Below are 13,754 nucleotides of genomic sequence, written 5' to 3' on the forward strand. Positions count from 1 at the left end.
TTTAAAATGGCAACTTTCAGGTTCGTGGGCATCGTTCGTAGTAAACATCGTTTGTTCGCCCACTTATACGATGTTTTTGGCAGATACAGGTTAACTAAATTTGTTAAGGCCTATTTGTATTCAAAGAAGTTTAGTACATTGTTGTCTAGATGGGTTTGTAACTAGAATCAAATGCAAACTTGATTCAGTGTAAGGAGAGGACACTCAGCAGCTGTTTACACATCTGGATGCAGGAGCTCTAGTGTGGGACACCAGAACAAACTTTTTAGGGTGTCCCACACAGGTGCTCCAGTGGATACTAGGGGTGTCTCCATGTGTGAAACTTGACCAAAAAAGGTAAGTATTCCAGCTTGAAAAAAATCATGTCTTCAGCTTGGAACTCTGCCAAAACAGACAATTGTACGACACTTCCAAGCAATGTTTCATATTCCTATTTCTGCCCTCAAATATCTGTGTGCTAAGTATACCGTTTTTTTATTCACATAGGAGAGAAAAGACTCGGGACATCAGAGGACACCAGGGACCCCCACCTCCTAAAGAAGGGGAAATTCCCACACCACAACCAAAGGATGTGGAGGAAGGAGAGGTTTATGAAGCGGGCGAAATAGTGACCACAACAGGTGAGTGTCTGAGACCGCAGCTTCAGGTAATAGATGGATGCCTGCATATTTATAATACATGGTGTGTTTTTTTATTTTAGGTGATGTGGATGTTGTGGAAGAAGAAACACATTTCACGAGTGCAAGTGCACATGTCCTCATCGGAGAGATCATGGTGTGCAATCGTGATTTACAGAAGATCAAGGAAGACATCAATGATGTGGAAAAAAGACTCAAAAACATCATTGATGTTTTAGGCAGAATCTAAAACACACCAAAATTTAGCAAATTGTTTGTATTTTTCTAACTTTTCTTTAAAAATTTGAAAGCCACATTTTGAAGATGCACACAGTGTGTCAACATGTGCTATCTGCCATCACGGGATATCAATGTACGTGTTTTGTGGGTGCAACCCTTTCCTCACAACTAAAGTAGATGAGAGGAAGGGGTTGCACCCTTGAAACACGTCCATTGATCCCCCATGATGGGAGCTAGCACATATTGACCTTAGGCATGGGATCAGGAGGAAAATCCCCATTTTGACTCTCAATTTGTGTGCATCTTCAAAATTTGGCTTTCATAGGGGAGACATCACCCCATCTGATGAAGGCAAGATCAACACAGTTTGGACATACTAATGTCTGATATTGCCTTCAATTTATCAAAGTTTACAAACTTTGTAAGTTCCTGAGTTGTGTATTGTTTTATTGTTTTATGTTTTTAAAAACATGCCTGTTTACCACAAAAAAGGATATTTCTACTGTCCAAAAAAAAAAATACCAAAAATATGTTGGTTTGTTCAAAAACCCTTTTCTAAAGGCACATGTGAATGTGCACAGTAAAAAATGTTCTACTCAACAATGTGTGGCTTCCTCTTTCAATGCTCAATGGCAGTTTTTTGCCTAAGTTGGTGTTTACAGTGACAATGGGGGTTATTTACTAAAGGCAAATCCACTTTGCACTACAAGTGCACTTTTGCAGTGCACTTGTAGTGCACAGTGGAATTTCCTTTAGCAAACAACACCCACAGTGCTTTATAATTTGCAACAATCAGGCCATTTTCGTCACTCCAAAAAATAAAATCATGGTGCTGAAAATGCTGAATATTTTTATCCTTAATGCATTACATACATTAACAACAAAAACAAGGTGTGTGTGTGTAGCAGACCCACACCATAATAGTTAGCTGAAGAAGAGATTGTCACCTCATGTATCAAAGAAATTACGTTTGCACTATTGAAGAAAATGGACAAAAAGAAAAGCCCATTGGATAACCTAGGAGACAGCTAAAAGAAACACAAGCAGTAAATCAAAGGAAATATTTTTCTGTTTAAAATACACATTTTTGTAAAAAATGTTTCTAATACATTTTCTGGCATATCAATGGCCCCCCTACCCGTAAAGTACTCCAAATATTTTAGACGGACCTCGCGTGCGCTTTGGGGGGGCAAGCCAGGACGGCCAGCTTCAAGCACCGTCAGGGTTTGGTCTTGAATTCCGGCCTCAGGCCCAACTGAGGCCACATAGTTCATAGAATTTCTCCTTAAAAAGTTGTGGAGAATGTAGCATGCAAGGATTATATGGTTAAGTTTATATTCAGCCATGTTGATTGGCGTAAGGAATAGGCAGAACCGGTTGGCCATTATCCCGAAAGCATTCTCCATCAGTCTTCTGGCTCTGGCCAGCCGGGATTAAAAACCCTCTGGTCCAGGATGAGGGTCCTCATGGGCAGCGGCCGCATCAGGTGATCACCCAACCCAAACGCTTCATCAGTGACAAAGATGAACGGCAGACCAGCCACGTTGTCTTCTGGAGGTGGCAATCCCAAGCCACCACTCTGGAGCCATCCATAGAACTCGGTCTGGGCGATGACTCCACCATCCGACATCTGTCCATTTTTCTCCACGTCCACATAGAGAAACTCATATGTCGCCGACACCACCGCCAACATCACTATGCTATTAAACCCCTTGTAATTATAATAGTATGACCCCGAGTTGGGGGGTGGGTCTATGTGGACGTGTTTCCCATCTATTGCCCCTCCGCAGTTGGGAAAGTCCCACTGCTGTGCAAATTGAGAAGCCACAGTCTGCCATTCCTGTATGGCGTTGAAGGAAACTGTGGAGTGAAACAAGAAAAATAAAAACTTGTACTTTTGCACATAACATTGCAAGCAGATTAGACACAAACATTCTTAGCCAACATCAGTATAACATTGATTTTAAGGAGTATTTAAAGAAAAAAAAACTAAGGTCCATTTATCAGATTCCTCCCCCCCTCTAATGGCCCATTGTACACATTTTAGGGGGGAGATGCTTTGGAGAGGTCACCCTCTCCACTTCATTGAGAGCTGAATGCATACATAATGTGTGTTTTTGGCTTTGGCCAGCCCCTCCTTACTTACACTACTGGCGGCCCACTGGACAGGTAAGAAGTGTCATAATACAAATATATAAATACACACTGTACAAATTGAAGCACATTTTTACATTCTGCAATTACCTATCAAGATAATAGGAGAACAAAACTTTAAACAGTACCATTTGAAAGTATTCTGGCAGGCGCTTTCACTAATTGCTTTGGTGAATTCATCCATAAATATAGAACACCAAGGAGGTGGGTATAGTGTGTTGTGTATTGGTTTGGCAAAGTCAGCAGATAGAGGATTGGTATTGGTTGACTTAGCCGTTGGGGGGAGGGAGGGTTCCAAATGATTTTGGGACCCAAAAAAAAAAGCATCGGGCACTGCCTGAATTTAAGGACACAAACATTTGGACATATTTTAGGGGATGTTTAGGGTAAAACACTACTATGGAGCTGACAAAATACGGTACATTGTTAAGTGTTAACAATTAAGTTAAGTTAAGTTAAACAATTAAGTTAAGTTAAGGCTAGGTGTGTATGGGTCCAGGATAGCATGCTGGGGAGGTTAGTGAAGGCAAATATGCATGAAGGACAAAAAAGGAACTTGAAAAACTTCCAGCATGCATGAGGATAAAGAGGACATTCACAGCATATTATAATCATGGTAATTATGGAATGATGAAATAAATACAATACATTAGCAAACATTAAATACATAGAATGTGATGTTAAAGGAGAAATCTTACCTCAATATAATCCTTCTGCAGGACCTGTAAGATGGCAGAACAGGTCTCTGATATAATGATCCCCAGAGCCTGGGGGGAGATGCCTGTCGAGAACTTGATGTCCTGCAGACTTCTCCCTATCGCCAAGTACCGCAAGGTGGCGACGAGCCTCTGTTCAGGAGTGATGGCTTGCCGCATGCAGGTGTCATCAAATCATCAGGATTATTCTCACGGATCAAAGGCATGTGAGAGAATTGGTCACGCTGGAGCAACCAAGTCTTCGTCCATGAACTCCTCCCTGCCCTGTTTATGGACTGGGCTTGGGTCAAAGTAAGAACACCAAGCCCCTGCACAGCACGAACTCTACGATGAGTACGTACACGCAACATGGCTTCAAAACGGTCGGTTGGTCAGGACGAACTAACAGAACGCACTGAAAATCAGAAAGGCCTGAGAAGAGCGAGCTGAAAATCAGAAACGAGCGGACAAGAACGCACTGAAAATCAAATACGTAATATAAAAATACGCACTGAAAACCAGATACGAACTGACTACACGCACTGAAAACCAAATACGAACCCACAAGCACAAACTGAAGAGCAGTAACGATCTGAAAAGCACGAGGCTGAAAAGCGCAAATTGTCTCTCACCAAACGTCTACTAACATGAGATTAGCAGAAGGAGCCCAAAGGGTGGCGCACTGGCTATTGAACTTCCTCTATAGTGCCGTGTACGTGTTGTACGTCAGCGCGTTCTTGAAGATGGGAATTTCCAACAACATTTGTGCGACCGTGTGTATGCAAGACAAGTTTGAGCCAACATCCGTCTGAAATAAATCACAGGATTTCGTTATCGGAATGTCCGATCGTGTGTACACGGTATTAGAGGTACAGACATCTACAGCTATGGGTGAAACGCGTCAAAGGGGTGGTTCCCAGACAGGGATTTGCAGCATGCATACCTGGTTGAATAAAGCTATGTGAAAGAAAGTGATATCAGCGATGCGGTGTGTGCACGTTTGTTGTTTAGTTTATTATGAAGTTATTTCTGTATAATTCAGAGAAAATCAACGAGGATGTACCCATGTTATTGACTAGTAATATTAACTCCTAAAGCCAAACCTCAGGCATTAGCTAAATATACAACTGAAATACATTGTATATGTGGGAGCTGGTTTACCTGCCAAAGGATTTGTATTTAGATCCATCAAGTTCTGAGATTTACACAGCTTTACCATAGACCACAACCAGCCCGGTGACCTGAATTTTCTCTACTGCACTTAGACAACACAACTAGGTCACCTCTCCAGTCCTAGCATGTGAATAGATGGCGAAGGAGCAGCAAAACCCTGTTTAGGCCACCTTTTTGCTACTGTCAACAGGGTCCTTGTCACCACATGTGCATGCAGGCCACCTGATCTATCAGACTAAGTGCTGTTGTACGGGGGAATTCAAAAGTTCAATATTAAATTAAGTTCTGGTATTTAATCTAATTACATTAAAAAAACATATGATTAAAATATGAATAATTGCCTTCATTAATATGGTTTAGCTTTAACCTTTTATGTACTCATTTATTCTACAAATATTTGCCAAGTACCCTTTGTATGTGTCTGTTTATCTGAAGTAAATAGGGTTTCTACCCTTTGGTCAATGGCAAACTGGATAGAGGTCGGATGGGGGTGTTGTAATAAAACACTGCAAATAGCGGGTGTGGCCTAACTAAACTCAGTAACGCTTTATGGCAGTATAACTCCCTGTGTCTGAATGGACACAGGGATCTCCGATTCGTCTCGGGTGCCCCCAAAGCAAGCTGCTTGCTGTGGGGGCACTCAACAGGAGGGAGGGGCCAGGAGCGCCGAAGAGGGACTAAGAAGAGGAGGATCTGGGTTGCTCTGTGCAAAACCATTGTACGTGGCAGGTAAGTATAACATGTATGTTATTTTTAACTAAAACAAACAAGGCTTTACAATCACTTTAAGGCATCTGCACACCAAAACCTTTTTGTCAATTTCATGCTCCCAACTTTGTGGGAACAGTTTGGGGATGGCCCCTTCCTCTTCCCACATGACTGAGCACCAGTGCACAAAGCAAGGTTCATAAAGGCATGGATGAGCGAGTTTGGGGTGGAGGAACTTGACTGGCCTGCACAGAGTCCTGACCTCAACCTGATAGGACACCTTTGGGATGAATTAGAGCAGAGCCAGGCCTTCTCGTCCAACATCAGTGCCTGACCTCACAAATGCGCTTCTGGAAGAATGGTCGAACATTCCCATAGACACACTCCTAAACCTTGTGGACAGCCTTCCCAGAAGAGTTGAAGCTGATATAGCTGCAAATGGTGGGCCAACTCAATATTGAACCCTACGGACTAAGATTGGGATGCCATTAAGGTTCATGTGCGTGTAAAAGCCGGTGTCCCAATACTTTTGTATAGTGTATATGAACTGTAGGAAAAAAAATGTAAAGGTTAGCAAAATAAAAAAAGGACATTTTTCTTACACCCAGCGATACCAGTTGTGGATTTTCCCACTAATTCAGTTGCTATGGCAGTGATCTGAAACCTGATGCTGAATTCTGGTCTCCAGAGGTTCTATTTATAAAAAATAAATTGCATAGCTATTTGTCCAGTGAAACTGCATGTACATTTGTTCTGTGCGAATTAATCAGCATTCGCTTATTAGTTTTGGGGCAAAATCAAATCTTATTAAGTTATTTTCTATTCTGGTCGAATGCTCTTAGGATGTTGTTTAGGCTATTTTCCATTTGAGTCAAATGATTTTAGGCTATTGTTTAAGCTATTTTCTATTGTAGCCAAATGTTCTTAGGCTATTTTTCTCTTCTGGTCATATGTTCTTAGGCTTATATTTAGTCCAGGGTTGTACAGAACCCTAGGGTTCCACAAGACGTTCTCAGGGGTTCTGCCATGATTCACCGTTGTGGCGGATGTTTGCCCTCATGCCATTGGTTGGCACCCAGAACACAGTGTGGCATAATAAGTGGGTAATATTTTTCTTTTCTTTTTTTTTGTGTGGAAAGTTTGCTATGATGCTACAATACAATATTAACATTCGCCTGTCGTTTATATGGAGCAGGATGCTTACTCTAATTACAAACTGTGAAATCTATTTTAAAGTACAGTTCCTTACTAGTGTAAATGTTTATTCACGGATATCCTTTGCAAATTCCTTTGCTTTTTTTTTCTTTTAAGAGAAAAACAAACTTGTTAATTTCACAATTCCGTTGCTATGACAACTGGCGATTAGAAAGAAGAACCTGGATACTAGTTGCCAGGGTTGGCCATGTAGCTAGGAGTAGAGTTCATAAGATTTAAAGGTGCTGTTTACTTGTTTATAAAAAAAAAAAAAAAAATGTATTTATGTATTTATATACAAATAGAGATTATACCAATGCCTGGGTATGTAGATGGCAAAGATAGTTAAACCTGAATTGTTGATTTTAATTCACCAGTTCCCATTCTTTTACAAAGTCGTAAGATACCTAAAACCAAAGACTGAAATTGTGATATAGAATCATACAAGTGATACCCTGCCCTGTCAACAATGACCTTTTCTCTCTTGAGTTCATTTAGCAGACACTTTGAAGCAAATCATCCTCAAAATTCACAGAAGAAGAACTTAAGTTGTTATCTCAGGAGCTCAGCTCAGCTCCCCCCTCCAGCAATGACTCCACAGGGGAAGCAGGATGAGCTGAGCCGCTAAGAGAATGACTTTAAGCCCCCAATCACACCTAAACTATCTGTAGTTCGGAGCGCCTCAAAATTCCAAAATTCCAAAGTTCCAAAATGCTCAGCAAGTCAAATCCCATGCTTTAAACTATCCCTATTCACATTTGAGTGACCAGGCACCTGTAGCTTACCTGAATATCCAGATACATGAACTACTTTGGAAGAAGAATGGGGCATTTTTGGCCCCATTGACTTCCACTAGAGCATGCAAAAAGCAAGCAAACACATGTGTTCCTCAAGCATGTTTTTAAGGTGCTTCATAATAAAAATCTATGGGGCAAAAGCGAGGCATCCTATCCCAAAAGAACTCCTGTACAGCAATAAGATCTTAAAAATGTGTGAATAAAATGTGCAAAAAGGCAAAAAAAGCCTGAAAAGCATCTGAATATGCGACACTCAAGTGAAAATGGGGGCTAAAGGGTTAGTTGACCTGTGTAATAAAATGTACAATGCAAACAATGGACAACAGTAGGTTTAAAAACATTGGGCTGCTTACAATTGGAAGGATCTGCCCTTTCCTGCCTAGGTTCTAGGACGCACAGTATGTTGGGTACACCCCAGCTAAACATTGACTACTCTCCCTCTTTCGAGACCCCCGCATATGCAGTGCGTTCATCCTGTGGCAGGAGAGCTCAGCCGCTGAAGCAAAGGGATTAGCAATACACTGAAAGAGGGAGAGCTCCCATTAAAGTGATGTTGGGGGCACACCCAACATAAGGTGCATCTCAGACCCTAGGCAGGATAGGGCGCATCGCTTCCAATTGTAATTTTTCAGTCAGGCTGTAGCTCAGGGGTCTTAAACAGGTGGCCCTCCAGCTGTTGCGGAACTACAAGTCCCATCATGCCTCTGCCTTTGGGAGTCATGCTTGTAACTGTCAGCCTTGCAATGCCTCATGGGACTTGTAGTTTTGCAACAGCTGGAGGGCCGCCAGTTTGAGACCCCTGCTGTAGCTCCTTTCACACTTGTGTGACTTAGGATCCGACTTGTGAGACCCAAAGTCTCAGGACATGTGAAATGCCATGTATCTCAATGAGAGCCGTTCCAATTGACACTACTGAAATCGCTGCGACTTCAGAAAAGATTCCTGCACTACCCTGATCTGACTTTGACACAACTTCCATGCCAGAGAGTGAAAAAGTTTTAACAAAGTGATGGCAAAGTTGGACTTCAAAGTTGCACTGAAAACCACGCAACTTTGTAGTCGGCTAGTGTGAAAGGAGCCTGTAAGAAAGACACCCTGAACCTACAAGTATAACATTTAAACGAAGCACCAATTTTTTAAGCTGCTCAATGTTAAAAAATTACCAGGGCTCATTGACTGCATTGCAAATTTTATTACAAAGGTCAAATAACTCTTTAGTTTCAGGTCTTCTTCTAAGAACTTTGAGAATGAACAGCTCCAAAGTGCTCACAGCTACTGAAGTTAGTGATGGCTTGTTTTAAAACTCTTTTACTGCTTGTAAAGAATAGGTAAATACCTAAAACCCCAATTGAACTCTTAGCAACATTTATTTGAACCAAGGATGCCAAAAACTATGATTTATGTTTCTTCTTGTTATGCTCTTTATAAGAGAGCCCCAATGCCAGTCAATACTCTTCTCCCCCAGCTGATAACTTCAGAGAAGGACTGTTGCTCTCTGTGTGAGAGCAGTGATCTTTGGGCCATGGTCTGACACATTTCTTAAATTGAGTGGTGTTTACTGGCCCCATAGGGAACAAGGCTCTTTGCCTTGTCTTGTGTTCCAATGCAAGACAAAGCAAAAAGTCCCAACACATGTGGCATGAATGAGACCTTAAGGTACCAGTTACCTCCAGGTATCAGTACTATGCCAATTCACATTAGCCAGAGTGTGTTGTAGGCGGCCTCCAAGGGGGTAAAAAAAAAATCTGTGATTATTATAGTTTTTCATAGTGTATTGGGAGAGCCAAGAAAATGTAAACTTCATTAACTGCACATGTGGGGTGTACAATGTCCTAGAGCAGCTTATGGGTTCAAGTCACATGAATAACATATGCCATCATTTTCTCTATGTAATGCATGCCAGTAACTGAGGGCTGAGGCTTGCCCTTACTAGTGGTGTGTATCTATTAGAGGCAAACCAATTTGGACTGCTGTTAGGATTTGCTTTATTGTCCAGCACCGAACGTCAACTTTCAAAATGTCATTTTCACTCTACCTGTACATTTTTCAAACTTAATGTCTGACTATACAACTCCACTTGCTCTTTCCCCCTGGCTATTCTGTTTGCAACCTAGAAAGATTTACATTCAGCCTTGGCTCTGCTAGTGTGTTAGCTGACATTAATTTGACAAGTGCCAGCAGTCTTCAACACAACTAAAGGGAGGGGCAAATTTTCTTCAGTTATGTAGGACCCAGCAGGATCTTAAAGTGTATGCAAAATCTAACTGAATGCAATTTTTTTTATAATGAATAACTGAATGTCATTTAGGTTATGTGCACAGTGTATTATAAATAACTCCCATGTATTTCTTAATAAAGTACTTGTTTGCACCTTTTTCATTCTATGTTCATTCTATGTTGCATCTCAGTGCTTTTGATCTGCTGCAGCCACTTTGCAGGCATTTTTTGTCTACATGCATGCAATCCAGCGATGGCTACATGGCATTTCACATAGCGGGTTTCCTAATGTTGATGACAGTGGAGCATACCTGCATAATGTGTGTTTAAATGGCCACTTGCAGCCTTGGGGGACAGGTACATAGCGCTGTCACCCTATAATGGTAAGTGCCTAAACATGGCATAATGACCAGGTAAATTACCTTATTACATTGCAATATCAAACATATATGAGATTTTGGTGATTACGTTTAGTGATAGGGGAAGGGTTACAACTTCAGTCAGGTTTTAATGCAGTGTGTATGTCATTATTGAAAAAACTTATCAGCATTTCCTTTCCTGGGGAAACAAGAGGATGTGAAAGAAATATCCCTAAAGTGAGAGGAAATAACAGCTGTCATCGGAACACATGTCCATAGTGGGAGACTTCCTAGTTTCTTCTAACAGTCACCAGTACAAAAAGGACAGTGAGATTAGCTGGAGATTCCAGATGTGGCTTTGGTCTCTATCATCCTAGGGGACCTTAAGCCAGTAAAGAAGGTTCCTCCCTGATTCCAACTCTCTGTGGGTAGGGCTCTTATTCCTAGGCACTGGAGAATGGCAATTTCACACATTTAGGAGTGGGCTGGTGAACTCACCCACATTATGAGGATCGAGGAACTAACGGCTCATCTACATGACCAACGTTTAACCTTTGTGTCATCCTAGAGCATCTGGATAGGCTTCTTTACTTCCCCACGCCTTTAACATTTTAATGGCTTAAACTCTGCTATCATTTAGCCAAGGCTGGTGTTGTTAGGCATGTCCCGGCCTGACCCCTTCCCTCTCCCTTCTGCCCCTTTCTGTTGATTCCTTAACCCTTTGACTATGCATGGTGGCATCGAAGGGCAGTAAGTCCTCCGCTCATATTAGGTACTATGATTACTTGACTTCCATTCATTTTCCCAGTTGACTCTTTGGGGTTGATTTACTAAAAGCAAATAGACTGTGTACTTTGAAAGTGCAGTCGCACTCTGCAAGTACAGTTGCTCCAGAGTTTAGTAAATGAGGCAAAGCTTCATTTTACAAAGATTACCCAATCACATGCAAGGAAAATAAAAAAAACATTTTGCTTGCACATGATTGGATGATGGAAGTCAGCAGAGCTTCCCTTCGCATGGCTCTGGAGCAGCAGAGCTATGGAGCAACTGCACTTGCAAAGTGCACAGTCTATTTGCCTTTAGTAAATCAACCGCTTTGAAACTTAGGGGTTGATTTACTAAATGCAAATAGACTGTGCACTTTGCTGTCCTTACCCTGGATGCGGGCGGTTAGAGCGTGGCAGGCTCGGAGAAAGCTGCTCCGGTGTCCTCTCCTGAAGCAGCTTCCGCGGTGTCTCCTCTCTCCTCCTCCCGGCCACTAGGTGTCCATTAGGATTGCCTGACGTTTTGGCCAATCGGGAAACAGGTTTCATGCGTGCTTCCCTATTGGCCGGGAGGAGGATCAGTGTTGTAACAGCAAATTTTCATTCGCTGTTACAACACACCTGGGTCGCGGGTCCACCATATTTTGAAGCCTATTAGAGCCTATGGCTCTAATGAAATTCTTCAAAAAAAAAACCTGGCCGCTCTAATTCATATTCCCGGTGACCTGAAAGGGGCCAGACACATGAATAGGGGGTGGCCGTGGATAGATTCATGCTATGCATGAATCTACCTACTGCATATAGGGGGTGGCGAGGATAGGGGCGGGGGCGCCCGGGTGCCCCTAATGGACGGGCCGCCCCTGGAAGCTTCCCTCATTTACTAAGTCCTGGAGCAACTGCACTTGCAGAGTGCAACTACACTTTGCAATGTGCACAGTCTATTTGCATTTTCTTAAATCAACCCTTTAGTTACCTTGTGTATTTTTGTACTTTAGAATGTACCTATCTCTGTTGGGGGTTCGTTGTGTCCAACCCCTGCGAGTTCCCTTTCTCTCTTTTTTTTGTACTTATGTTGAATCAAGTCTTCAAAAATACCTTGCAAGTTGTAAAAACCCTTTCTGACCCTACTCAAACCTAGAAAAAAAAAGAAGAATTTTGGCTGGAGTTTTACTTTATAAGTAAGGATATCCAAAAGGTAGGCGCCTAGAGTCATTTCTTAGACTCCCTGGCTACCTGCTTCCAGGGGCCTGTCCAGCCCACTGCAAACAATTCTCTTCCTGTTCCACAATCATTTTATTATATGCTGTTGTTTTTGGCCTCGGCAGAGTCCTGACACTAAACATGAGAAAGTATTTTATTCCCAGGTTCTACGGCTTAGGATGAGGGGCTGCTAAGGCAATAAGCAGTTTGGAATGGAAATATCTGAAACACGGGTAATAAACATGATTGGTGTTCTTTTTTTTCCTAAAAATCCTGGAGTGCAAAGAAAGAATCCAGCACAAGCAGACTGCAATATAGCTAATAGGTTGGTGCCTTTCCCATGTTTAAACAAATACAAGCATGTATATTTCCACTGCTGCTGTTCACCAGAAAGTAAAATACAGTTAAATCCTGGAAGACAAGAGCGCAGACTTTGCTTAGCCGCAGGATGAAATTTGAAAAGAAAACAGAACCTGTCCACATAAAGGAGACCTTCATCAGGATAAATAAAGCCGTTAACATCTTACATTTCTTGATTTTAACAGAGTGTACAAACACTGATTATTTAAAATTGTTTCCAACCATTTACTGCCTACTTCCACGTGCTGCAAATTTATATCTACTATTACAGCTGCTCTACCCGACAGCCATTGGATGTGAGTATGGAGCTGCCTAGTGTGAGCAGCCTATTGGATTAGGGTGTGCAGCCCAAAGCTCAAACACACTTGCATGTGTGTCTGACTACATATATATTGCCCCCGGCACATTGATCTCTCTGCCGGCACAGTGAAAGAGAAATGTGTAACCCAGTGGCAACCTGTCCAGTAGGGGCGTCCGGGCGCCGCCCCCTCTATCCATGGCCGCCACGTCCTAATTAATGCTCTATGATCTACGGCCGCTACCCACTACTCATGCACCCGGCCCCTTTCAGGACGCCAGGTGCATGAATTACGGCGACGGGGGTGTTTTTTTGAAGCACAGATTACAGCCAGAGGCTCTAATAGGCTTCAAAATAGAGTGGGCTTGAGCCGACCCAGGTGTTACAACAGCGAATGAATATTCACTGTTGCAACACTGATCTTCCTCTTGGCCAATCGGGAAGCGGGTCTGACACCCGTCACCCGAATGGCTGAAAGGATAGGCTATCCTATTGGATGCCTAGGAGGAGATGCACAGCGGAAGCGAGGAGGAGAAGACACAGGAGCCTCTGCCCGATACCGCTGCCCGATGTGTGCGTTAATAGGTGCGGTTGATTAGCATTTAATGAGCATTAAAAAAGCTCCCCCAAATGCCCCTATGCACGTTTGCGGCACAGATGACATGCATTTTTGGAGCATTAAAAAACACACCACAAATGTGGTAACACAAATGTGTGTAATGTACTACTGCTCCGCATCTGCATGCCGGTCCAGTTGTGGCACGTTACCATAGACTTGAATGGAGGAGAAATGCTTCAACTCCTTTCAAACTCACCATGAGGCTTCAATTTTGAACCAACGAAAACGCTTCATGTTTTGATAATGTGAACAGCACTGTGTGCGGTCCATAGTATCATTTGCATAGGCAAACGCCTGCTTTGAATGAAAGTGTGAACTAGGCCCTACAAAACAGAAACGTGTGCATCCAAGCACAATAT

The 13,754-nt window shown here is 42.4% G+C and overlaps 1 protein-coding gene across 3 annotated transcripts in view; it reads right to left on the minus strand.

Annotated features, from left to right (window-relative positions):
* Nucleotides 1–13,754, minus strand: part of PRICKLE2 (prickle planar cell polarity protein 2) — a 437,307-nt gene that overhangs the window by 114,429 nt on the left and 309,124 nt on the right. The window lies entirely within an intron of this gene.

The sequence above is a fragment of the Aquarana catesbeiana genome, linkage group LG07, assembly GCF_042186555.1.
Source record: "Aquarana catesbeiana isolate 2022-GZ linkage group LG07, ASM4218655v1, whole genome shotgun sequence".
NCBI lineage: Eukaryota > Metazoa > Chordata > Amphibia > Anura > Ranidae > Aquarana > Aquarana catesbeiana.